At 47.2% G+C, this 27,868-nt stretch overlaps 1 protein-coding gene across 2 annotated transcripts in view; it reads left to right on the top strand.

Annotated features, from left to right (window-relative positions):
* LOC144821811 (uncharacterized) overlaps positions 1-27,868 on the top strand; it is a 221,755-nt gene that overhangs the window by 35,439 nt on the left and 158,448 nt on the right. The gene's annotated exons all lie outside the window — the stretch shown is intronic.

Here is a 27,868-nt window from a genome sequence, read left to right as displayed (position 1 = left end):
AATAAGCCTGCTTCATTGCAGAACAAATATAGCTTTGCATAAAGAGGTAAATGTATGATAACTGAGTGTATGTTTCAGGTGTGAAATAATCCTGCATTCATTTAGAGTCAATAATTTTTATTGAGCGGCACGTCAACTCAGAACAAAGCTCAACTGCCTACATCCACTGGCCGGCAGAGCAAATTCCAGAAGCAATACTCACAGCGTTCGGGCCTACACCCCGGAGGGCGACCCCGCGATGGGAATGTTGGACCGTGATAAGCAGCCAGTATAGGTGCAAAGCTACCACTTTTGAGAACAAGAAAAAAGAAGAAACAAAAACAAAGGAAACCCCCGTTCCCCCACCCCCCAAACCTCCCCGCTGCCACCCCCTCCCACCTCCGCATCAGTCTCATATTCCTCATACTCTCTACAGCCTCTAGGCCCCCTCAGCGCCGCTCAGACCACTTTAGCAGCTCCCCTAGGTTCCAAAGGAATAAGTTGAAGAATCTGTAGGTACTTGGGACAAGTGACCTCCCACAAGTCCCTAGACAGGATATACAGTAATGGACCGCACAGTTCCACGTATTCCACCCCCTTTCCATCCATACTCAGCCGTAGCGGCTCCATAGCTAAAAGATTCCACAGTCTTCGAATCCAGTCCCTCAGGTCAGGTGAGCCTGGGGAACCCCACTGCTCAAGGATGACTAGGTGCGCTGCCAGCAAAGTCAAGGCGATCTGTCTACCCCTCAGCGAGCGCAAAGGAAATGATTTGGTATGTGGAAGCCCCAATAGCGCATGCCCAGGTGCTCGAGGGAATGTGATCTGAAAGGCATCGTCCAAGTCATCAATGATCACCTTCCAATACCTCTCTAACTTCAGACAATGCCACAGTAGGTGCCTCAAGGTGTCTGGGGAACCACACCCCCTCTAACAAAGGCCTGAGTTCGTCACATCCCAAGCTTTGATACGAGCTGAGGTATAATACCAATAGGCAATCACCTTATAGGCGGACTCAGTGCCTGCTACGTTGGCAGTGGTGTGGTGTGCATGGTAGAAAACTTGTTCCCACTCCTTACGTGACAGTGGGCGCCCCAGCTCCGTCTCCCAGTGAACCTTCTCCTTTGTACGTAGTAAGTTGGGACGGGCCATAATCATAGCATACAATTCAGATATAAGCTTGCGGTCATCCTTTTTGCAGACTATCCATTTTTAAAAAGTCGACAAAGGACGGGACATAGATGCAATGTAAGGAGGTTGAGTAACCCAATGCGCCACTTGCGAGTAAGGAAAAGCATCGGACTCCGAGAGAGAAAAATAGTCCCGACAAAGCTGGGGAAACAGAATCAGGCCGTCAAGGTCTAAGAGGGAGCCCACCCTCTTACAGCCCTCTTCCCTCCAGTGTTGGAAGATCGGGGATGCACAACCCGGAGGGAAATCCGGATTATCCACAATGGGTGTCATAGGGGATGGGAAAGTAGTCCAACCCCTCCGCTGTGCCAATTGGTCCCAGGCTTTCAGCGTCGGTGACGTCACCGGGGAAGAGTAAAGACCCAATGCTCTGTGCTTCCGAGGAAGCCACAACTCGCGCCAAATATTACACCCCGCTACCCTCTGATCCATGAAATTGCAATGTTTGCTGGACCAAGGCCTGTTCCACTCAATGACAAACCGATGGCATGCCGCCTGAAAATACGCCTTTAGTAAGGGGAAACCCATCCCACCTCTGGACTTAGGAGCCGTAACAAGGGATAAGGCAAGCCGTGGCCTTTTATTGCCCCATAAAAATGTATTAATGAGCCCCAGTAGCTTCTGGAGGGCACCCGGCGGAGGGCTCAATGGGAGCATTTGAAAAAGGTACAGGATACGAGGGAGCACCGTCATTTTGACTGCTGCCAGCCTGCCGTACCAAGCCAGGTCAAGACGGGACCAATCTGACAGCGATTTGGCTGTCTGGTCCACCAACAGCTTGTAATTGAGAGAAGCCGTTTTTGCTATAGATGGGGTAAGATGAATTCCCAGGTACTGAATATTGGAATGTATCCACTGAAAGGCAAAGTCCTGCTGAAGATCCTGTACCTCCACAGCAAGAACGGATACATTGAGTATCTGCGATTTGGAGAAAGTAACTTTAAACCCCGCCACCTTGCCAAACTCGAGAAGTTCTCCTGACAGATGCCGCAAAGAGGAATGGGGCTGCGTGAGCAAGAGGATCACATCATCCGCATATAAGCTAATTTTGTGCGTGTCCGCGCAAAACCGGATCCCCGATATACCCCCATTAGACCAAACCCGCTGGGCAAAAGGCTCCAAATAGAGCGCAAAAAGCAACGGGGATAAGGGACACCCCTGCCGCGTCCCTCTGGTGATGGGAAGGAGGGCGGACCTGCACCAATTTACTTGCACCGCCGCCTTCAGTGCCGCATACAGGCAGCTGATCCATCGCACAAAGTTATCTCCCTGACCGAAGGCCTTCAATACCGCAAACAGATTTTTCCAGTCTACTTGGTCGAAGGCCTTCTCTGCGTCTATAGATAAAAAAAAGGCCTGCGTGCAAAAGCGGTGAACCAGATCCGTGAGGTGCAGAAGCCTCTTAGTGTTATCCCCCCCTGCCGCATTGGAATAAAGCACGCCTGGTCAGGGTCTATGATACTGGCAAAAAGCTTGGCATCAATGTTAAAGAGCGAGATCGGGCGGTACAATCCACAGTCTCCAGGATCCTTCCCGGGCTTGGGAATAACTGGAATGGCCGCCTCCGACATGGATGGGGTCACCTCCCCACATCCAAAAAGGCATTGAAAAGGCGTGTTAAAAAGGGAGCCAGCTCCACACAATAAGTCTTATAAAAGATGGCCGAGAAGTCAACCGGCCCCGGGGACTTGAGCAGTTTCAGGCGTGCAATCGCGGATATGACCTCCTCGATACGAATCGCGGCATCCAGAGCATCAGCCGAAACCTTAAGAAGAGGTGTAACGTCGCAAGATACCACGTAAGCCGCCACCCGCTCAGAGTCCGATGCATCCCCCTGGTATAAGTCCTGATAGAACTGCCGAAAGGATTCCACAATAAGGGAATCAGTGGTATGTTTCACTGCTTCAGAGTCCCTAATGGATTGAATGGCCGACTGCTGCGCTCGCGCTCTCAACCTGTGCGCCAACATCCGTCCCCCCTTGTCCCCGCTAAGGTAGAATTTGTGTCGCAAGCGCAAAAGGGTGTGCTCCGCTCTATCTAGATCTAAGTGCTTTAGCATGCGCCACTTCGTCTCCAGCTTCCTCCTCACTCGTGGGGCCCCTGTCCTCTTATGTATCGCCTTCAGGTCACCCACCTCCTTCTCTAACTCTGCACGCTTCTCCCTATGCACCCGCGCATATGTCGCAGACAGCGCAAGAAACTCCCCCCGAACTACCAGCTGGAGGACCTCCCATACCAACGCGAAGGACATGTCTTCCTGATCATTGTTAGCGAAGTACTGGGTGATAGTATCCCTGATTCGAATGACTGCGGACTCCGAATGAAGGAGAGAGTCTTGGAGACACCAGCCAGACGACGGTGGCAGTTTACCATGACAGGTAAGCAGGACTGAAATAAGAGCATGGTCTGAGAGGTAGCGTGGGGTGATGGTTGCTGCGGACAGGTGAGGCAAAAGAGAGGATGTAGCCAAGAATGATCTAAACGCGCCTAAGTTTTATGTGCAGAGGAGTAATAAGTGTAATCCCGGTCGAGGGGATGTTGGACACGCCACACATCATGGAGCCCACCTTGGGCCCCGGCCTGGTGTGAACGCAACTCAGATCTATCCAGCCCAGAGTCCATTACTATATTCAGGTCCCCCCCACTAGCATAAACACGTCTGGGGATGCAAACACCTCGGAGAGGGCCGCCTTCAGGAAGGGCTTTTGATGTTCGTTTGGAGCATAAAGTGACCCCACCATCAAATGTATGTCCCCCCACTGCACCCGGACAGCCACAAACCGCCCTCTGATGTAAACCACCTGGGATAGGATTTTCCAATGCGCACGTGCACTAATGAGGATTGCTACCCCATGTTTCTTCGCTGGACCCGAGGACCATATTTGCACAGGAAATCGCCTGTCCTTCATCCTCTTAGTATCCCTAGAGAGGAGATGGGTCTCCTGTAACAGGCACACATCGCCGTCTGCATTTTCCAACAAGGAAAGGATGGCTGCTCGCTTGAAAGGGTTATTTAGGCCCCTAACATTCAGGCTTACATTCTTCAGATCTCTACCCATAATCCCTGAAAGGGAGGGAAGCGCCAGCGCAACATCCTAGGACAGTAGCGCTAAAGGAAGCACAGGAAGCGGTCTGCGGGCCCAGCCTACACCTAGCTACCGGGAGAACTGATGCAGAGCCCCAAAAACAACCCCAGTCCCAAAACCATCCCCCAACTCCCCCGAAAAAGTACTGAACCACATAAAAGAAGGAATATATCAAAAGTCTTGTGAGGTGACCAAAGTCCGTCTGATGAAACAAACTGTAGGGGAAACATGGCGCCATCCTAGTACCTTACCTAGGCTGTCCGGAATTCGGTTAACCACATGAGCGCTAGCGAAATTCCCCTCCTGTGCTCATGTTTTAAAAAGCCCATTATTCATGACGAGCTGGGCTCGTCATGAGCGTGCGAGGAGGCTACCTCATGACGAGCCCAGCTCGTCATGAGCGTCGAAGGGGTTAAAACCGACTCTGAATGAAAGTACACTACTGAATGAAAATCAGCTGACCCGGTTTAAACCGAGTGTAACTGATTTTTATTGCTGTTGCACCACTTGGCCACTTGATGGAGCCAAAGCATTGCAGACCAAACTGCAATTTAGGCACCAAGAAGGAAGCAGCCCAGAACGTGTGTCACCACTGCCTGTACCTGAGGGCCCCCCTGGCCCTGTCACTGGCCCCAGGTCAATGCCTTTTTCAATGCACTACCGGCGCCCGCCACGTCTCATCCAGGCACTAGCCCCCCCACCCATTCCCCCTCTTCGACAGTGTTTGCAGCTGCATGTAGCATTTCTTCTCTCTGTGCCTTTCTCTTGTTGCCCCTCCAGGACGCAGTTCAGTGTATGGGGAGAATCTCCACAACAAACACTTATTCTTCTATACCATCTTAATTCAAAACTATATCTAGGATTAAAAAAGATTTTTGAACCCAGCGCATTCTTCTGCAATTTGCATTAAGACCTGCCGTTTGTGAGCAAGGGCCCCCTGCCTGGCTAACGTGGGGTGTGCGCCGGGTAACGAGGCGGCATGCTTGTTTTTTTTAATCAAGATTCTATTGTTTAAATCGGCCTGTGAGCAAGGGCCCCCTGCCTGGCTAACATGGGGTGGGCATCGGTGAAAGAGGCGCAATATTGTTTAATGCGGTGGGGGAGAGGAGCTGTTGAGGTCTGCCGTTTGTTAGCCTGTGGCCACGCCCCATTACTCCACAGGTCTTTAAAAAGACCATTTACATAATGAGGCTTGAAATGCTTGCAAGGCTTGGTTTTTGAATTAAGCTTCTTTGCCTAATGCGGCCCGTGAGCAAGGGCCGCCTGCCTGGCTAACGTGGGGGTGGGCATTCTCTCTGGTGGTCTAGTGATGCAACCATAAAGTGCAGGGTTGCGGCGCAGACACATTTTCTTTTTAAACCATTAGGTCTTTCTCCAACCAGGACTGCTCCACTTGGAACGGACTTCGTAACCCTATCCCATTGCCCCACTCCTCTCCCTACAACAAAACGGAGCAGCTATCCGACCTCTTTTTACATGTATGACTTTGGTTGGTGGGGGGAGGGTACTTTGATTTGCTTCAAGCAGGGCTTTAAGCGGAATGCTTAATGAGGCCCATGCACAAGGGCCCCTGTCTGTCTAATGTGGGGTGGGCACCATGCTTGTTTTTAAATTATTATTCCATTGCTTAAATCGGCCCGTGAGCAAGGGCCCCCCTGCCTGGCTAACGTGTGGTGGGCGCCGGGTAAAGAGGAGGCATGCTTACAATAACTCTCTCGCACTCATCACCACACACAGACGCACTCACAAATACACACACCCTCTCACGTTCATCAACACACACCCAATCACATGGTTTCTGATTGTGCTGGGATTGAACTCGGCCCACAGTCATAACTCGTGCAGAATTTGTTTTTGATACGTCATTGGACGACGCTGTCAATATTTGTGCACTTTAGAGTGTCGAAGCCGCGGTTGAAACTGTCTCTGCCGTCAGCTCGTCGCTTGCTGCAGTATAATCTCTGGTTCTCTGGTACAAGGGGTCACACACAGGCTCGGTTTGTGGACTTGTTGAAATTGGCAATGTATATACACATAAGCGGCGTTCATTTGTGTTCACTGTACCTCTTGTCGTAAGCAGAATGGACATTGCAAAACACTGACTGTGTTATCCCGCCAGCATAGACCCATGCACACATATATACAACAGCCATTTTAGGTACCATGGTCTCTCTGTCTACGATCGATCATCAGCGCCCTTCCCTGACCCTGCAAGCTTCCCCCATGCACCCTGACTGCCCCCCCCGCTCTCACATGCACAAGTCATGAGCCCTCCCCTCCCGCATGACTCTGTCTCTGAGAATCACACCCCGCGCCTGACCAACACCTCCTTTCCTTCCATGAATACCCCTCTTCTGATAAACCCTTTTCTCTACGCTCAATTTTCCCCACTGATCCTTCCTTTCATGAATATCTCTCCTTTGATGACCTCTTCCTCAACCTAATTGTCTACATGGAACGCTGGTCATCCCTTAGCCTGAGGATACAGTTTTTGCCCACTACTGTATCCACTCGCCTCTCTTGAAAGGCGCCACTATTGATCATGACCTCCCCACCCCCTGAGATTCGATCAGGCGCACACATTCTAAAGGAATCAGCAGAACACTCAGCTGCGTGACAGCCCCCTCCTATTGTATGGAGGATAAGGGTCCCTACTGTAGCCACGTGTTGGAATATCTTCATACTTCACAATGTCTTGATTGTAATGAAGGATGTCTGTGTGCCATAAACCTGTGTATAAAAGACGAAGCCTCAGAGAAACTTGTTAGAGCACCTCCTGAAGACACTATGCGAGTGTCCGAAATGACAGGCTCTCCTCATGAGAAATAAAACTCTATTCTTGTCTTCCTGCTTCCAGTGCCCGTCTCTTTATTTGGTAATTATTTACGATGGGAACTAAGAGGCGCCTTGCGCCAGCAGCCTGGGCATCCGGTGCGTTATGGGCTGACTTTTCCTCAATTGGCGTCCCAACGCGGGGTCCATCAGCGACATAAGGTCCGGTAAGAGAGGTCCAGACGATGGGGTGAACATCTAAATGATTGGAGTATACCTGCCTTGAGAGGGCCCTCGTCCGGCTGCCGATTGAATGAACTTCACCGATTCCGAACGGACCTCTCTCAAGTGACCTATTGTCCTGACTGGAATCCCACAGGAATGCTGCGGTAAAAACATGGAGAAAGAGAACGATCGGGCGCTGGAGAAAGGAAGACGAAGAACTGTCCACACGGTCCGGTCCGGGTAAGGTTAAGTAGGACGTCTTTACGTCTAATTGGTAGGATGGCTTTATCCATCTGATTGATTGATTGATTATTGATATTGGAAACGGTATTTAGATACTGGTATTGTTCATTGATTGGTTCATTTAGCCTTGGGTGCTACTTGAAGTATTGGTTCTCTTGGAGACATTCTCTGTTTGCAAACAGCGACAGATAGGAACGTCTCTCTCTCTTTGCAAATAGTGAAGGATAGGTAATGCGGACTTTTGTCCCCCATTGTAATCCGTCATGCCTATTTTTCTCCCCACTGATTGATTGGTTGCTCTGTTGCTCTTTGAGACATTCGCTGTCTACAAACGGGGAAGAATAGGAATATTCTGTCTCCCTTTGCAGATAGTGAAGGATAGGTAATGCAGACTTTTGTCCCCCATTGTAATCCGTCATACCTATTTTTCTCCCCATTGATTGATTGTTTGATCGAGCATTGAATTGTTCGAAGTTGGCTCTCTTAAGGATCTTCTCTGCCTACAAACGGGGAAGAATAGGAATATTCTCTCTCCCTTTGCAGATAGTGAAGGGTAGGTAAAGCAGGCTTTTGCCCCCATTGTAACCCGTCGTGCCTATTTCGTTCCTCATTGATTTGATTGGTTGTCCGAACATTGACTGTTTGGAATTTGTTCTTTTTGGAGGTATTCTCTGTTTGCAAATAACATAGAAAAGAAATACTCTGTCTAGTCTTTGCAAGTAGTGAAGGGTAGGTAATGCAGACCTTTGTCCCCCGTTGTAATCTGTCATGCCTATCTACTCCCCACTGATTGATAAACCAGTTTCACCCGGACCATTTACTAGAGGTAGGTCATCTGGCCCGACCAGAGAGCACCCCTAGTGAAAAGGACATATGCAATAATAACGAAGTGATCACTGTATCCTGTTAACAGAAACTTTAGCACGAAACAAACTAGAAAGAAAGAAATAGAAAAACGAAATCAGTAGGCCACTGATGATTTTTTTAATTAAATAACGAATAAGGAAACGATAACAATACTTAATGATAAAACATATGATTGTCCTAGAAACAAGAAACGTTAGAAATAAGCCCGTAATAAGAAACGTGAAAATGATAAGAGAAGCCAAGCTTGACATTGCGACGGCCACGAGGCAACGAGGCTTCATCGCCCCTCACTGCTCCAAACATGTCTGTCCCACCGCCTGCCACGCCCCAATAGCGGCAACCTGGGAAAGATACAAGTCAGCAGACATCCGCCCCCATTCTGGAAACTCCCAAAGTGCAACAGGTTTGCGGCTACGCCCAGCCGGAAGACGAGATCTTCAACACATGTAGGGCGGGTCCTGCTGCCAGCCGTCGACCGGAGGTCATCGCATGAGGTGGGCCTGAGGGGAAGCCGGGGCCGACGGGATCCGGCCGCGGTGGCGGCTGCGACAACGCTGGAGAGTTGTAGGGGGGAATGTCCATGCCCCCGACCCCCCCCTCTCTCAGACAGTCCGGACCGGCTTCCATAAGAGGCCTGGGGGTGGAGAGGCCACTACACGAATAGCCTGAAAACGGCACCATGCGCCAAGGTCTGTCCCCCGGATGAACCAAGGGACCCGTTCCTGGGGCCGTGGCGAAGAGCGTCCGGCCGCCATCAACCGGAGGCCCGGCCCGAAACGTACTAGGCGCCACTTCTTCTATAATGGCTGCGACAACACTGGGGGGTGGATGTCTTGCACATGCCTCCGACCCCCCCCTCGTCCTCATCACCTGGTCCGGCCATAACAAATGTCAAGCGAGACGCCGTGGGGTGCACTGGGAGGGAGAGGCGGCGCAAACGAGCCTCTCCCACCTCCCCAGGTGAAGGCTCCCCAGCTGCACCCCCAACGCTCCTCGCACCCAGCAAAGGGTTCGTCCACTGTGGCGATGCTGCGACGCCTCGCCCAGCAGGTTGGAGTCCGTCTGCTCATTTGACCCCGCGATTGCCGGTGGCTGCCGAACTCTCAAAATGGCGGTCGACCCTGCAAGAGCGGGCCCAGCATGAAGGAATGGCCCGGTCACTTGTTGACTCCACCATCATAAAAGTTCTCCACGACCTTGAAGATTCTATGGGAGTCGCGGGGGCCTCCGACCCCCGCAGAAACCCCCCGATGGGGAATGACTGCCATGATTGCCCACGGAACGATGAAAATGTAGCCGCAAGACGTCGACGCTCCCATGCTGACGCCAGCCTCGATTTGAATGACTAAAATCCTGCAGACTACAGTTCGGATCAGTTCCGGTGAAAACCCAGTATGACCCGGTAGGAAAATTGTTGCCTCCCTCCCCCCTCTGTCTGATGGTTCAGACCACCGATCCTTTCTTTTGCCCTTTAACGGAACTTTTTGACTGCCGAAAGAGGCTCTGGGCCAACCACGAGTTAGTGGAGATTTAGACTATGCCTGGATCTGCCTGGTTGCACCCAAAATGGCGCCGGTACAAATTAAACTTTCAACTCCTTGTTGTACCCCGATTGCTCAGCCTTGGTGTCATGGGATATGTATGTAGTTTTTAAACATATGGATTGATATAGGATGTGTACTGATTATATGTTCGGACAATGGATTGATATAGGATGTATACTGTCAGTTCGGACAATGAATTGATATGGGATGGGTACTGATTATGTGTTCGGACAATGAAGGACAATGAATTGACATGAGATGGGTACCGATTGAACATTCGGACAATGAATTGTTGTTAAGTTTTGGCGCATCATGATTATTGAAAGTTCGAATTTCAACGCTTATGATACTTGCTCACACTGAAGTTTTGATATGATTTTATTGTACTTGTCGCACTTTTAGTATGAAATCAACAACCACCGACTCCATTAGGCTTTCCACTAATAAGTATTCCCACATGTACGGTTCTGGCCAGCCCCCCTGGGTTGTAGGCCCGTATTTATGCACTGACCTTTTTTATTAAAGATTTTTGAAAAGCTACGTAGTTGTCACGTGTAAATTGGTACGTTTCGAATAAATGACCCCTGTTTCCGATATAACTGAATTACAGGTGGAATGGCTCAGCTCGATTAGTTAAGAGTTAAAAAATATAGTGCTCAGAAATATTGCAAATATGAACGGCCCAGGTTTTTGTTGTATGTGTTTTGCAATTTTTGTACAGCCAAAAGCAACTGCTAAAGATCCTGGTATTTAGCCTATACTTTATATGCTACCTGTATAAGAAAAGTCACACTATCGGTCCACCTGGGTTTGAACGCCCAGTTGGCAGGGACTGCATCCCGTGGAGATAGGCCGAGTATGCAGTAAGTAAAAGCCTTTCTGGGTTTATGCACGCTAATGTGTCTATCAATGTAGCCCCTGCCCCCTTCTTTTTCCCTCTCTCTGCAGGTCACATCGGAATGTCGATTAATGTACGAAAATGGTGATCTAGCGGACGAAGAGACGGGAAAGAGGGTTTGATTATGGTACCTAACCGCGACAAACCCCGAATAATGCAACCAAAAATGACGCACAATAATGAATACATTCCTACGTTTAACTAAATAGGGAAAGTTTAAGGAATATTCCGAGGTAAGGTTTACACAAGTATCTCTCCGCCGGGAGGACTAGGAATATTGCCAATATTTAAAAACCTACTACCTCCTTTTTCGCATCCTCATAGACATGTAACTCCAAGCTGCCCCATTGTTCTCCAACTGACACCAACTGTTGTCGCAGCCTGGAAACACATTTGCTAAAATGACTCGAAAATACCACCGTGAGCATTAGCCCGACCAGGTTAGTTCATGACCAATTGGCAGAGGCGTAAGTGTGTGCAACCCCAACCTCCAGTGAAGGCAGCCGACAATAAAAAAAAAAAAAAAAGTAAAGAGAGCTTAGGATGCTGAGAATGCGCAGCGTACAGGAAGAGATCATTTTGGCCAATAACTGTTCTATGTTTTGTCTTGGATTTTTGTATATAATGCATGCACTGTCTCCCCCGTCGGAGTTTGTGTACGTGATGTATAGATCTACGTCATCCCTCTGCCTGTGTTTTCGTATTGCTTAACCCCCGCTGTTCTGTGTTATGTGCGCACTGAATGAACCATTATTGTGCACGCTTCTCTCTCTCTCTCTCTCTCTCTCTCTCTCTCTCTCTCTCTCTCTCTCTCTCTCTCTCTCTCTCTCTCTCTCTCTCTCCACGTCATACGTGTACCAAATGGTTCGTTTAGAGTGCGGGCGACTCTCTCTCTCTCTGAGGGTCCCCCTGTTCCCTCCTCCCTTGTGGTAACGTTGTGCCCCACCGGCACGAACCTAATTGGGTCTCTTCGAACACAAAGGTGTTCGGCAAAATTGACTGGAACTAAAACGATTGTAACTTGCCATATTACTACCTCTCCTTTCTGCAAAACGATAGAACCCGAGTTGGTAATAAAAGAAAGGACAGGTGAGACGACTGATGTCCCCTAATATGGCCTTCTACAGGGGGACTATAACGTCAATGGTCTTCTGTTTTTCAGTTCGTTAGAAATGCGATCCCCAATGCCCAGATTGTCCCACCCCTCTGCACTTAAGTGCGGATGTCCAAAGTGTCCCCGCTTCTCCCGATTGACCCCAGCTCCCTGTCCAAAGCATCCCCGCTTCCCCCGATTAACCCCAGCTTCATGTCAGCTACCCTCGAAGCATAATTGATGACCTTGATTAACGGTCATTCCCCAAGAAACGCATGTTTTACATCTGCCCCCCCCTCCCCCTTCTTCATGACGATAACGCCCCTGCTTGCAAGAGTTAGCCGACCCCGAAGGGAAATGTAAGATTGTCAGTACCTAGTCCGATTTCCCCCCCACGTACGTCACGAATGAACGCCGAATAGGTTTACCAATTCAGTAGAAATGCCCTCCTACATACTCCATAAGTGATGACTTCTGACTGTGATCGATGAACATATCCCCCCACCTACGCAGGATTGAGGACGGAATTGAGATGAAAAAAAAATGTCTTCTCCTGCCAGTTTTTCTAAAAACTTGTTTTTTACCCATTCAAAGATACAATCACCGGAGGAGAGGAGCTGGACGTGACGCACAGCCTGGCCACAGATCATGAAGCACATGTGACCGCAACCAAAGGTGGAGCCGCAGAGCAACGAGACGCGGGACGAGGCACAACTTTCAAACTCGGCAGATGAAGGAATGAAGGGCTGACTTGAAGCCCTCAACTTGCTGACCCACTCGTGCCTGAAGTCCCCGTCCCCTTTTGAGTCCGACTGATGGGCCTGCCTGCTCGTTGTCCTTTGCTCCCTTGGTCCCTTGGTGTGTTCAAAGATCTGGCCCCACTCCGCCCTCTCTTCCCTTGATTATTCAACAAACTCACCCTTTTCGCATAAACTTTGACTATAGAATTAGGTTTTGCCACGGAAGAAGAAAGACACGCAGGTGCCCAGCATAAGGCACCCCATAGAAGATCAATTAGGAAACAGGACTGTGATCTAACAGCAGAGGACTGATCGCACCCTGCAACGCGTAAGGATGATTCCGAACTGGACTTATAGCTCCACCGCCGGTGCTCAAAAGCGCCAACGAAAAGAAAACGGACTACCAGAGTCTACCAGTGGTGGCTCGTCGTTGAAAAAACATTTTCACTAAGACCCCCCCCTTCCTGAACTTTCTACCCACCCCTTGACTAGTTGCTTACATCGAACTGAATTCCTCCCTCAACTATTTTTATTGCCTTTCAAAAATATTTCATCGGTCACTCAAGTCCAAAAGTCTCATATAGCACTTTTTACTGTATGTTGATGTCATTGAAAAGAAAGTCAGAACCTGAGTCTATAATATGTCGGAACGTTTTTCCTGATTGCCCTCGACTAAAGTGTTATGTCGATCTCTAGACTTGTACGAATAACCCAACAAATGTAAATTCATACGTACCACATTTCGCCAATCATAGCGACTACATATGGTTATATGCAATCTGCTAGCATTGACAAACGCTATTTCATTGGCCACACTTGGCTATACGTACACCCCATCAGTTGGGGTAAACACAAATGTACTAGCGTATGTTAAAAAGCGGCGACTGTTGAAATTGGCAATGTATATACACATAAGCGGCGTTCATTTGTGTTCACTGTACCTCTTGTCGTAAGCAGAATGGACATTGCAAAACACTGACTGTGTTATCCCGCCAGCATAGACCCATGCACACATATATACAACAGCCATTTTAGGTACCATGGTCTCTCTGTCTACGATCGATCATCAGCGCCCTTCCCTGACCCTGCAAGCTTCCCCCATGCACCCTGACTGCCCCCCCGCTCTCACATGCACAAGTCATGAGCCCTCCCCTCCCGCATGACTCTGTCTCTGAGAATCACACCCCGCGCCTGACCAACACCTCCTTTCCTTCCATGAATACCCCTCTTCTGATAAACCCTTTTCTCTACGCTCGATTTTCCCCACTGATCCTTCCTTTAATGAATATCTCTCCTTTGATGACCTCTTCCTCAACCTAATTGTCTACATGGACCGCTGGTCATCCCTTAGCCTGAGGATACAGTTTATTGCCCACTACTGTATGCACTCGCCTCTCTTGAAAGGAGCCACTATTGATCATGACCTCCCCACCCCCTGAGATTCGATCAGGCGCACACATTCTAAAGGAATCAGCAGAACACTCAGCTGCGTGACAGCCCCCTCCTATTGTATGGAGGATAAGGGTCCCTACTGTAGCCACGTGTTGGAATATCTTCATACTTCACAATGTCTTGATTGTAATGAAGGATGTCTGTGTGCCATAAACCTGTGTATAAAAGACGAAGCCTCAGAGAAACTTGTTAGAGCACCTCCTGAAGACACTATGCGAGTGTCCGAAATGACAGGCTCTCCTCATGAGAAATAAAACTCTATTCTTGTCTTCCTGCTTCCAGTGCCCGTCTCTTTATTTGGTAATTATTTACGATGGGAACTAAGAGGCGCCTTGCGCCAGCAGCCTGGGCATCCGGTGCGTTATGGGCTGACTTTTCCTCAGACTGGAATGTGTATGTGTGTTGGGGGGGAGGGTGGTGTATGCTGCCTTCTTAGTTACACTATTCTCCCATCTTGGCCGCAGTCCGTCACAGGTTTGTCTCACAAGCCCACCCACAGATGAGATGGGCAGAGCGACGCCGACAGGTGGGGGCAGGAAGCGGGTAGAGACATTGTGGAATGAAGTGTGTCTGAGAGAGAGAACAAGAAAGATAATGCGAGAGAGAATTAAAAAGTGTTGGGGAGAGAGAACGAGAAGGGAGAACGGCGAGTAGTGATGTGAGAGTGTTAAAGAGAGGGCAAGCTAAAGTGGAGTAATAACCAGAGCTGCTAACTAGGGAACCGAGTTCGAGTCTGGAGGTGGGCTCAACATCCAGAGATTCGGGCAGATCACGTAACCTCCCAGTGGCTATAAAAATGAATGTGCCCCTGTGTAATGTAATTGGTGCTCATGTAAGGCACTCCAATACTTTTGGGTCGAGTTGGCGCTATGTAAAGCTGCAAAATAAAGAGCTAAAGAGAGGGGTTTTGAAAGAGATAAAGAAAGAGTGAAAAAAAAGCGCTAATGTAAAATAGACCTAAAGAGAGCGAATCAGAGACAGGTACAGATACGATTTTGTGTTACAGAAATTCTTATTTCGCAACTTTTTAAACTTGGCTTTTTGGCCTTCCAGGGGCACTTGTATTTCGTCCTCGCCAAAGACAACGGTATAAACCCAGCCCCGCCGCCTTCACGCCTCACATAAAGGAGTGTGCCCCTTAAGCCCTTGGCTAGTTGGAGGGGTCAGCAAGAGAGGGATGTCTGGCCACTGCCTGTACCTGAGGGCCCCCCTGGACATGTCACCGGCCCCAGGTCAATGCCCTTTTCAGCGCACTACCGGCGCCCGCCACGTCTCAACCAGGCACTAGCCCCCCCATCGGGGAAAGAGGCGCAATATTTGTTTAATGCAGTGGGGGAGAGGATCTGTTGAAGTCTGCTGTTTGTCTGCCTAATGGCAGGTCTTTGCTGCAATGGAAGGGCATACACAAAACAGCATGTATTCATGATAAACATATAAGGCATGTGAAAAGTCTTTGGGGCAACAAACCCCCTCTGCCTGTCCCACTTTTATCGATCAGATGCTGAGCTCAGTGGTGGTGTAGTGGCCAAGCACCCCCATTAACTTAGCCGTCGCGTGCGCCGACGGTGCAGTGAACCCCAACTGATTCTCTTCCATCTCAATATATTTATTACCCTGCGCACACACACAGAGGCTTTTGGAAATGTAGTTGGGGCACAGGGCAAATAGAATTAGCTGCCTTCATTTCCACCATGATCTGAAGCAGCAGCTGCTACAAACAGGCTCAGCGATATATATAAATATATTGATATGCAGTTATATCCCCCAGAACTGGTTTCATCTCGATGAGCATCGCGCGCCTGCAATGACTGTGGGTGTCAGATTATTGCAATTAACTTGGCGCAAAAACATTTCAAAGAGGAGTTGGCATGTGTGTTTGTCAATTGAAAAATGATGTTTTATAAAGGTCAAAAATATATAAAGGGCTGATTAAATTTTTTTTTTTAATGAGCTGAATACTAATATTAAGGTACGGATACAACATTCCATGTCCAATTGCCAATATCTTTTTGTTTTATCATTTTATTTGAAAGCAGATAAATAACAATAAAAGACATTATTAAAATATAACCAGGTATACAAATCAGTCTTACAGTAAACGTGACTGTCAGTGAAACACCGTTATTAACATTTTCCAAAATATGCTACACCGATAACCACATTCTATTTAAAGATTTCTATTGTTTTTCTGAATTGCTTGCAGCTGTAAATATAGACATGAGATCTTTTGCAAAAAAAACTTTATTTTAATGTTGGTCAGCCTTTCTCCGCAATCCACTCTAAACAAGCATTTGCATTGCAATAGGTCTCGCATTAATTACGTTTGAGCTATTGGCATTGCTAAACATTGCAACACCAATTGCAACAAAAGTCTATAAATTGTAGGCCAAAAAAAATGTGTATTTATTTTTGTAGCAATGGTGGCATGCTGCGCTTTAGATGAATATTAAAGTAAAGTGCGCCATAGTGCTATTGCTACAATAGTTAATTGTGGACCTGAGCTGAAGTGTTTCCCTGTGAGAGATCCTTGCCACTTGCTTGATGGTATGCTGAAAGCAGCATTACAATCTTCTGAGCTAATGAAGAATGCTATTGATTTTGTAGTCCATTCAGGCGTACTGTTTCGTTATGCGCGGGAACTAAAACGCAAATATTTCTCATTTTGTGTTTTGTGTGGCAGCAAAGAAAGAGTCATACCAACTGTGTCATTTAGTCAGTGGTTCTCAGTCCTAGAGGCCTTGAATGCAATATTATCTGTGTGGCGACCGCTTACTGAATTTTTGCTTAGTGATGATGCAAAAGGCAAGAAATGTGAGGATCTTCAGGTGCATATTGATAGTGATGTCAAAAAAAGTACACTGTACTGCATCCTTACATTTTTACAGGGATACATGACTGCTGTAGTGGACATAATAAAAAAACTAGAGTCAGAAAACACCCTTGTCTACCAAGTGTTCAGTATAATTGGTGTCGATGTCAAACATCTCCTCGAGAGTAGGCTAGACGACACTTTTAGTGACTTTGGCACTGCAACATGTTCCCTGTTAGAATGCTTGCCACTTGGTAAGCAAAGAAGTGTTGAAGAACAATTCAGGAAATTCTATTTTACCATGCATGAGAAATGGCTATCTATGATGCATAGAAATGTCCCTTCCCCAACCATGGCGTTTGAAGTCAATGAAGCCTCACTTTGGTATTCTGCACAAGTGTTAGATCCATTCCGTAAAGAGGCACTGCAACATGTTCCCTGTTAGAATGCTTGCTACTTGGTAAGTAAAGAAGTGTTGAAGAACAATTCAGGAAATTCTACTTTACCATGCATGAGAAATGGCTAGCTATGATGCATAGAAATGTCCCTTCACCAACCATGGCGTTTGAAGTCAATGAAGCCTCACTTTGGTATTCTGCACAAGTGTTAGATCCATTCCGTAAAGAGGAATTTTCTCCGGACTTTGCAAAGTACAGCTTCATTTTTGACCACTTTAATACCTCTGAGGGCATGTGCACCCAGTTCAACGCATATGTTGCAGAACCTGTCCCAGAGAATGTCAACCTTGAGGTGCACCAGTACTGGCATGGAAAGCTACGTCAGTGGCCAGAGTTGGCAAATTGTGTACTGGCTGTTTTGGCGTTGCCAGTCTCAAGTGCCAATGTTGAGAGGGCGTTTTCACAAATAAAAGTGTACAAGGGAAGGAGAGAGCGCGCAAATGACTAAAGAATCACTGAAGAAATATTGTATGGTGTACTACAAAAAATTTGACTTGTATAATGTATTTGGACTTCATATACACGTACGTACACTGTCTATATGCCATGCATCAATGAAGAAAGCCAGCAATATTAAAAGCAAAGCGTTCCATAAACACCAGAAAAACACAGTTTCAGTTGTTTTTTATGGCCCGAAAATTAGTAATCACTGAAAAGCACTGGTTTTTTCAGGTATTGAAATCACTGGAAAACACTGACAAAACACCACCAGAAACTACCAAAAATAGAAACTGAAAACAGGAAAGCCTAACCTTACTCAACCCTAATACAGGGCACCTTCACTCAACAAGAACAAAGAGAAGAACAAAAGAAGCAGTCTCTCCCCCATATGTCCTGCCTCCGGCGCCGCAGAAGGACCCAACCTGTGCCAGGCTAGCAGCCCTCAAGGAACACTCGCGTTGTCAGTCACCAGCGCCACAGAAGAGACAGCCGCTTCCCTCTCTAAAAGGCTCACAGAGAGGTCCGGCTTCGCCGGTGGAGGCGATCTTACAACTCTCTGCCATTCGGTGGAGCGTCTGCGCCGCCGAAAAGGTGATCCAGTAGACTCGGCCCGAGGAGCATACCTCTCCAATCCCAGCGCCTTGAATTTAAAAATTATGCAAAACGGGTGCCCCCAGGAGTAGGGGATGCCCTGTTCCCGCAGATAGGCCGTGACAGGCATGAAGCTTAGGCGTTTGACAAGAGTAGATGCACCAGGTCTTGAAAGAGAGCGGGTTGATGTCCCCGAAACTGCACAGGGTTGAGTTCTCGAGCTCTACGAAGAATCCGTTCTTTAATCTGAAAGTCATGCACACATACCAGGATGTCTGGTGGAGGAGCTTTGTCACCTCTCGGTAAGCCAACGCGATGTACACGATCCAGCTGAATGTCCTGCTCATCCCCTTCATCAAGGATTTGTCGGAACAACGCCCCAAGCTATTACCGCAAACTGTTCCCTTCCCCTTTCCACGGGACCGCTCGAATTCTGATGTTGTTTCTCCATGAGCGGTTCTCCAAGTCCTCGGTGTGTGCCTGAAGATCTAGGTTTTGTTCCGTAAGGCGGAGAACGTCCTGCTGGAGCTGGTGAACCTCATTGGCAGTGCCCAGATCGTGCTCCTCCAGAGTCACCACTCGCTCCCCAATGGCATCTACATCTCGCCGTATCCCCTGCACGTCCGAGTGGAGCTGGGAACAGAGTTCAAAAATGTCTTCTTTGATGGCTGCAAAGAGCACCGACATAAAGGCCTTAGTCGCCGGCGAATCAACGTCCTCAGGCTGCGAAGACTGGGCATCCGACTGCGAGGCAGGCAGTCCCGTCACTTTCTGTAGCATGTCCTTTAGGGGTTCATCCCTCTTGCTCCTGGAAGCCGACATCGTGGCGCAGTAGGGGCCCCAGCGGGGCGCAAAAAGGCTTCAGCAGCACCCACACCTCACCAAGCAGCCCAGGCCCGGGCCACAGCAGGTAAACGCCTCCCGCCGACACACGGGCCGATGGCATGCCCTCCACCGCCCAGCAATCCCCTCACCTCAGTAGCGCCGCTGCAGAGCCACACTAGGAAACCCCAGGACCACCAGCCGTACAGGTCCGCCGGGGCGCAGGGGCTAGTTCAGGCCACCCTCTGCTCACGACTCCTCTGCCCAGTTGTCAGTGCCAACCCTTCACCCAGGGCACTAGCGGGAAACCCCCCACAGCAGGCAGTCAATCAGGGCAGCGGAGCGCTTCACACTAGGCCTCAGACCCCACAAAGGCTACAGCATAGTCAGGCAACCACAAATCCTCTGGCAGGAATATGCCAGACCTTTCCTCCTCCCCATCAACGGGCCTTCTCCCGGGCAACTCCGAGGGCTTCCCCTCACTCTCCCCTCTCTACCGTGCCCAAAACACCAGCAGTGCACCTTCGCAGTCACAGGCCTCAGGGGGCTCCCAAGCAAGCAGGGGAAGGCTAATGTGTAAGGCGCCGCCCGCCGATATACGGGCGGATGTGAAGCCCCACACCAAACCCAAGAACACCGGGCCCTAAGCAGGCATCCTGAGCACATCCACTGGCCCCAGGGAGTACTCCAGCAAGCGGGGGAAAAGGGGCTACTAACGTGCCGCCCGCCGATCTACGGGCCGATATGAGGCACCGCAAGGCTCCCAAATCACCAGGCCCGGCCAGCCAGCAAAGTCCACTGCCACCCAGTCCAGAGCGGGAGAGCAGCCGAGACCGGTGGGGGGGTCACAAGGCACTCCGCCCACGATGCCAGTATCGAGGCCCACTGCCAAAACAACCCGCGTGGGCCTCCCACCATCCGCCGGCTCGCGGACTGAGCTCCGGGCCCCAAGGCAGCCACCCCTCCACTCCTCACCTCGCTCCGTGGCCGCCCGCCGAATGCAGGCAACCCCCGCTCTGCCCGTTGCAGCGCGGGAGCACACACACGCCCAGCGGGGGTCTCGACCACTGCCTCCTCAGCGGGTGCCTGTGCAGCTCCTCAGCGCTCTGGCCCCTCCAGGGCAGGCCGCAGCTCCATATGTGGGCCAGCATGTTTCTGGGCTCGACAGCGGCTGTCCGTCACCTCCGCCGCTCTGAGCACAGCCCCAGGCAAAGCACAGCATCCAAGGAAGCGGTCACCCCCAGCAGCCGGGGTGCCGCGCCGCAGCTCACAGGTCTCCGCTCTCCCTGCCACGAGGTTCGCCGGGCGCGGACAGTGACAGGGCTGCACCGCCCAAAACAGCGAGGCACTCCCTCTCAGCTCAAAAATAGGGTCTCAGCAGGAATCAGGGCAGCAAAAAGACATAGGAGCGCACCGCTGTTGGCATGGATGGGCACCAGGTAGGGTGATATTCAAAGCTAAATGTCAGGCGGCGCCGGAGGGACAGGGAAGCACGTCCTACTCCGCTGCCATCTTGGCCACGCCCCTCCTGCATGCATTTAAATGGGGGAGGAAGAACACAACCAAACCGACAATAAAAACTAACACTACTGTGAAACTAATACTACTACGGGCTGACACAAGATGTGATTGGCAAACCAGTGGCTAAAGATCCCTGAACCTGAGAAGCCACTGGATGAAAAAAGCTGAACCGAAGCCCTTTAGAGAATGTGTAGAATATATTTAGGCTTTCCTGCTTTCAGTTTCTATTTTTGGTATATTCTGGTGGTTTTTCTTCAGTGCTTTGAACTAATTTCAATACCTTAAAAAACGGTGGTTATCAGTGGTTACACATTTTCACACCATTAAAAACAACAAAAACAATGTTTTTTTGGTGTTTATGGAACGTTTTGCTTTTATTATCGCTTGCTTTCTGCACTGATAGTCAGTGGTATATAGACAGTGTACGTACAGTACAGTTTGTTTGCAAATCAAACTTACTGTAGTACACCATACAATACTTTTTCAGTGAGTCTTTGGTCATGTGCGCTCAATTTTTCCTTCCTGTTTTTTCTGTGAAAAGGCCCTCTCAACATAAGCACTTGAGATGGGCAACACAAAATAGCCAGCTCACTACTTGCTAACTATGGCCACTGACATAGGTTTCCATGCCAATAGTGGTGCACTTGAAGATTGTGATTCTCTGGGCAGGTTCTGGAACATTTGTGTTGAATTGGGCGCTTATGCCCTCAGAGTTACTGAAGCGGTCAAAAATTAAGCAACACTTTTGAAACTACAGACAAAACTCCCCACAGTGAGGTGTCATTGACTTCAAATGCCATATTTGGTGAAAGGACACTTCTATACATCATTGTAAGCCATTTCTCATACATTGTAAAATGAAAGTTCTTGAATTGCTTGTCAACATTGCTTTGCTTACCAAGTGGCAAGCTCTCTCACATGGAACATGTTGCAGTGCCAAAGTCACTAATGATGTTGCCCAGCCTACTCTCAAGGAAATGTTTCACATCTACACCAATTATGCTGAACACTTGGCAGACAAGGGTGTTTTCAGACTCTTGTTGTTTTATTATGTCCACTACAGCAGTTGTGTTTTCCTGTAAAAATCTAAGAATGCAGTAGAGTGTACTTTTTTCACATCACTATCCATATGCGACCATAGATCCTCACATTTGTTGCCTTTGGCATCATCAATTCTGTAAACAGTTGCCTCATGGATAATATAGCATTCACAGCCCCTTGTACTGAGAACCATTAGCTAAGTGACACAGTTGGAATGACTCTTCCTTTGATGCACACAAAGCGAGAAAATATTTGCATTTTAGTTCCCGCGCATAACAAAACAGTGCTCCAGAATGGACTAAAAAGTCAATAGCATTCTTCATTAACTGTGAAAATTGTAAAGATGCTTTCAGCATATCATCTAACAAGTGGCAAGGATCCCTTACAGTTAAAGCATTTCAGCTCAGGTATTGATTTTGACAGGTCATCACACAACGTTTTCATATACGTAGCTGAATCACTGCAAAAACACACAATATCACTCAAATCTTTGTTGAACTTGGACATAACTTTTTTTGCAGCAGCATTCCAAATGACATTGGGTTCCATGTTTTCCAAAAGTCTGGTGTCATGTTTTCACCACTATCCCTGATGGTTGGTGATAGCACTCACATATACCTGTCACTATACCCTACATTGAATGTGTAAAGCCTGAGGTGTTGGCAATTCACCTACTATCTATACTGACTCACTAGAAACTGGGGGCTGATGTATCAAGAGTTTTTACCCATTCTCTGTAGGTAAATGTGATGGCACATATTGGGAAAGATTCTTGTGAAATCAGCCATTTCACCTATCAGTGAAAGAATCAAACGCATCCAAAATGTCAAATATGATTTTGATGTTTCCTGAGTCTCGACAGTTTTTAAAATCATTAAATAAGACCTAAAACATGCTTCCAAATCTTGCATCTTTAGACCAAAGCCTACAAAATTTAAAAAAGCAAAAGGAAGAAATAATAGTATTTTAGTGACATCCCTAAACAACAAAACTCAAGCAGAATAATGTTAGCCCAGTCATTCTTGCTGCTAGCTTGTATAACAAAGTTACGTTGTATTGGCCCCTTCAGGAAGTAAAACATGCCTCTTTCACTCTCCTTTTCCTTTCTTTGAATGGCATTTAGTTTGTGAATCTGCAGGTGTTTTTTCAGTGTCTATATGTTTACACTGGTGAGGGCTATTTCCCTTTCGATGGGTTTTATCCGTTATTATATGTTTAAACTTAAAACCAGACAGCCTAAATATAATATAGGGTAGATTTACTCAGATTTAATTCAGCACAGTATAAAAGGGAGAAGACAGCATTGCCTCAAAGGGAGAGAGCAGAGCAGTGCCATATCTACCAAGATATGTCGCTGTTTCTCTCTCTCTCCCTATGCTGGTGCACTTTAGGCAGCTTTGCGCCATACACCATAGTGCAAGAGAGTGTGTGTGATGTCTAGCATAAGTTTTGTACCACACAAGCATTCTTCCAGTAAGCAAAATCCAGTTTGGAAAGATATACATAGCAAAAAACTTTTCTCCGATGTCACGCCTGTCTCGAGAAGGCATACATGTTTGGGGCAAAAATATGAATTGGTAACCAGTACTACAAACAGGCGCTCATGCAAGTCAGAGTAATGTAGTTGATTCGCAATGTCCATAAACGCTGCTCCAGGAAGATTCAGGGTCGGTTACCACAACCCCCACTGCACCCCACTTGTGGAGTATAAAGAGCAAAAAAAAAATGTCCTTCCGAGCACTCAAAGTCAATAATACAATTGTAGATACAAAACGTGTCTCTTCATTCAGTGGTTCTGTAGGTACTGTATCCAAAGTTTATTTCCATATGTTAGTCAACGGACCATTCACAGGCCTCAATCCCACAAACAATGTATGCAGCCATGCAGCCAACACGTGTTACGTCTTGCCTGTTCAAGGCATCAGGGCTGCAACCCAAAACCAAAGACATAAACTAAATAAGTACGCCTAGTATAAGTCAAAAATTTGGTTCAGAAGAGAAGAACAAGAAAAGTACCAAATCACCAAGACAACCCGTGTGTCTAGGATAGAAAGGAAATTGCCAAGTAACCACATAACCAGCACCCAAGTTGTACAGTCGAGCGCACAAGTCCGCGGAACGGTAATGTTTCCGTCGGAGCCTAGGGAACCGGGTGAGTCGGTCGGCTGGTGTGATCCCTGGCGATCACACCAGGGATCACACCAGCCGACCGACTCACCCGGTTCCCTAGGCTCCGACGGAAACATTACCGTTCCGCGGACTTGTGCGCTCGACTGTGAGCGATCACATTCCCACCCTCCGACCTGCTGGCTGCGATTCGGCTTTACCGGCATTTAGAGGCTAAATTAATGTTAAGGCTTTCATTGAAATGTCCTGATGATGGTCCCCGTGATTTACTAGGGGGTCCGAAACGCCGTCGACCTATCTAGCACCTAATACAAAAACGTGATTACTATGTGATGTAATGGTGCTATGTTTACAAAATCTGTACAATCTGTATTCATGACAGAAAACGTTCTTTTGCCTTAAAAGCCCTTCTTCGCTATCTTTGTTCACTTTCTGTACCCGTTCTGTCAGTGCTGGGCACAGGCTTGTGCACCACACTGGTTGAATTGTGGGAGGTATTCCTGGTTTTTAATCTGTGTATTGAGTAAACTTTGAAGACCACTGTCCGGCTGGACATGTCACTCGCAATATAGATTGACTCTGTCTATATTTATTCTTTCTTTATTTTTTGTATGCTTGGGACCATTGTTGTATGTACAAGGTTAACTATTTTAGGCATAAGAGGAGCGAGCCTAGAGGCTAAAATCTTGGCATATATTTTGGCGTCTGTATTGATCAGAGATATGGGTCTGTATGACCCCCTCTCTTCTTTTGGTTTACCCTTTTTAGGAAAGAATATTATTTTGGCTTTGTTCCATGATTTAGGAGCTTGTCCTGTCACCCCAATGGATTGTATAACCTGTAAAAGTATAGGGAGCAGTTCCTCTAAACATATCTTATAGATCTCTAGGGGAATGGTGTCTTCCCCTGCGGCTTTACCTGTATATAAGGCAGCAATAGCTTGACGTAATTCTTGTTCTGTGATATTTTCGGACAGAAGGTCTGTTTCTGAAACATCAAGTGCCATTAGAGGAATATCATCTAAATATTTCTGTATTGCATTTTCATTCGGAAAAAATTCTGGAGTATCTAAAGTCCTATAATATTCCACAAATTGCTTCAATATATCGAGAGGCTGATCATATAATTTATTGTCGGAGCCTCGAATGTTAGTAATCAAAGTAGAAGCTCTGTCTTCTGCCGCTTTATATGCCAATATTTTGCCAATTTTATCCCCACCCTCATATTGTTCTATCTTATATTTATGTATATTAATACTATTCTTTTTTATAAATTTTGCTTTAGTTTCTGATTTTAATTGACTTAGCTTAAGACCTATTTCTGTTACCGTTGGCAAATTTAGCCGCAATGCTGTAGACAACTGTACTTCCTGAGCAGAAATACTAGAGAGCAAAAATGTATTAAGTTTGCGTTGCTCAGAATTTTGTCTGACCACATACTCCTGCGTAAAACCCCAGATACTTGCCTTACAGGCATCCCAGACCGTATTACACGTGGTAGAATTCAGGTTAATTTCTAAAAATTCAATGAGATGAATTTTTAACTGTGAAATATAAACAAAATCTGAAATTAAATATCTGGGAAAAGAAAATAATCTGGGGCAAGTCAGTGTGTGAGGAGTGTCAAATGTCAACATTATGGGGTTATGATCAGATGTAATGCGAGGGCAGATCTCTATTGTATTGATAATAAGAAGATTAGGGTTAGCAAAAGCCATATCTAACCGGGAGCAAAGTTTATGAGGTGCTGAGTAGTAAGTGTAACCGGGAGAATTTGAATGTAAGTATCGCCATACGTCTTTGATATTATGAATACGACATGAATCTAAGATTGAGGCTCTAGTTTTACGCATCCGTTGAAAACTCCCTGGTCTAGTGGTATCTAATTGGTAGTCCATAATGCAGTTAAAGTCCCCCATTATAATAAGCTCACCATCCCAATCTAAAAGTTTTATGTTCAAATCATTGAAGACCTTGGGTTCATCTCGATTTGAGCCATACACCACACAGATAACATATTTATGGTTTTCAATACTTATTCGAGCTATAGCCCATCTACCGTCTTTATCATGACTACTTTGCAATGTTTCAGCTTTAAACCGTTTATCTTTAAGAATTGCTACCCCTCTAATCGAAGCCCCCAAAGTAGAACAGCTAACAATATCATAGCCTAGTTGAGCAAGTAATTTTTTATCCTTGCCGACTATGTGTGTTTCAGAAAGCAACATAAGATGGGGGTTATATAATCTCAGCTCTTCTGATATCAAACGTCGTTTGTTTTTACTATTTAGCCCCGCAACGTTCCAAGCAAGGCACTTTATTTTATGCATTTAAAAAACTAATCAACCGACATAATAATAAACCAAGTGGAAATTCTTTTTTTTTCCTTAAACCACACAAAACTGATAATTTGCATTCTTTTTTATCTTTTATAGCATATCTCCCCTTCAGGCTGCCAACACTTTTTCTTATTTTTTCACCCACCCACCCCCACCACCCTGCGGAGAGCCAAAAGCACCCTCCCCCCACCCCCCTGTCACCTACCCCCAGCGGGAGGGGACTACCCTTCAGTTTCTGCTGCCGTTGGACTGGCAGCTTCTTGCAACAGACCACCTGTGAGGCCCCACCACCCCCCCTCCAGTAAGCTCTAGTACACTCCATATCTCTCGAAACTTAATTTCCATAACCTCAATTGTATATCAATTGTATATCAATAAAAAAAATCAAAATTCCTGGCAAATGTCTAAAGTCTAGCTTTTACTTAATCCTGATACGTATTGTTCGGCTTCTCTTGGATCATTGAAGAATTGTGTATGGCCGTCTTTAATGATTTTTAGACGTGCTGGCTCTTGAAGCAAGGCTTGCCCCCCCACCGACTTAATTGGATCGATTAGCTTACGTAGTTCCCACCGTCTGTCCATAGTGGCTTTACTGAGATCAGACCGTACAAACAATGATAGATTCCCAATAGTTACAGGTGTATTAGGCCGAGCTTTTTGCCATACGGCTTGTCTCAGTAAAAAAATGCCAAAAAAAATAAGAAAAGGACGTGGAAATTTGCTAGCTTTGTTCTTTTGATTTAAAGGCAAACGATGTGCCCGTTGGATTTGTGAATCCCAGTCCCAATCTGCTAAATCCGGAAAAGCTCTTTGTAGTAACCCAACAAGAAATGCCCTCGGATCTGAACCCTCTGACCCTTCCGGCACCCCAAAAAGTCCCAGGTTGGATCTCCTTTGCCTGTTCTCCAAATCCTCGATCTTTAATTGAAGCGTCATAATCTGGGAGTCGTGTGTGCTTACTGTCGCATGTGTCTGTGACGCAGCTTCTTCTACGCCGGCAAATCGATGCTGCAACTCTTCAATATCTCGTGATACCTCTCTAAAGTTAGAGGTCAGTTCTAATAATGATGTCTGAAGTGTACTATTATCCTCTCGTAGTTGAAGATAATGTTCTTGCGCTTCTGTGCGTTGGCTAGTTAGGATTTGCAGTATAATATCCAATTGGGAAGGATTGGGTCCTTGTCTGCCTTCCTCTTCAAGATCTTGGGGTAAAATAGTATTATCCGTCGAGGAGGGAGATAAGGTTACTGAAGTTAAAGCTATAGATGCAGCTGGAGTGGTGATATTAACAGACTTATAACTAGTGTTATCTCCCCCTACTCCATCTGCAGCTATCCGCGTTGTCTCCCCAGTTATAGATAAGCAGTTATTTGCCATGATTGCAGTGTTTAATTGTGACAAGACTGGAGACACCGTACCCTGTACCTGTACAGGAATATCGTTCGTTATAGCCTTAGGTGGTTCTTTTAAAGCGTAGTTCTCTGCGGGGGTAAGGCAGCCTGAAAGACCCGATGTGGCGTCTGATTCCGTAGGACTTGTCCCTGATAGCCTGAGTGTCATACTCTTTACCAGCCCCTTCGCTTCTATCCATTTTCTTAAAGGGCTTTTATCGATGAAGATTTTCTTAGTT

This window comes from Lissotriton helveticus, chromosome 2_2 (genome assembly GCF_964261635.1).
Source record: "Lissotriton helveticus chromosome 2_2, aLisHel1.1, whole genome shotgun sequence".
NCBI lineage: Eukaryota > Metazoa > Chordata > Amphibia > Caudata > Salamandridae > Lissotriton > Lissotriton helveticus.
This window is presented reverse-complemented; position numbering and strand designations above follow the sequence as displayed.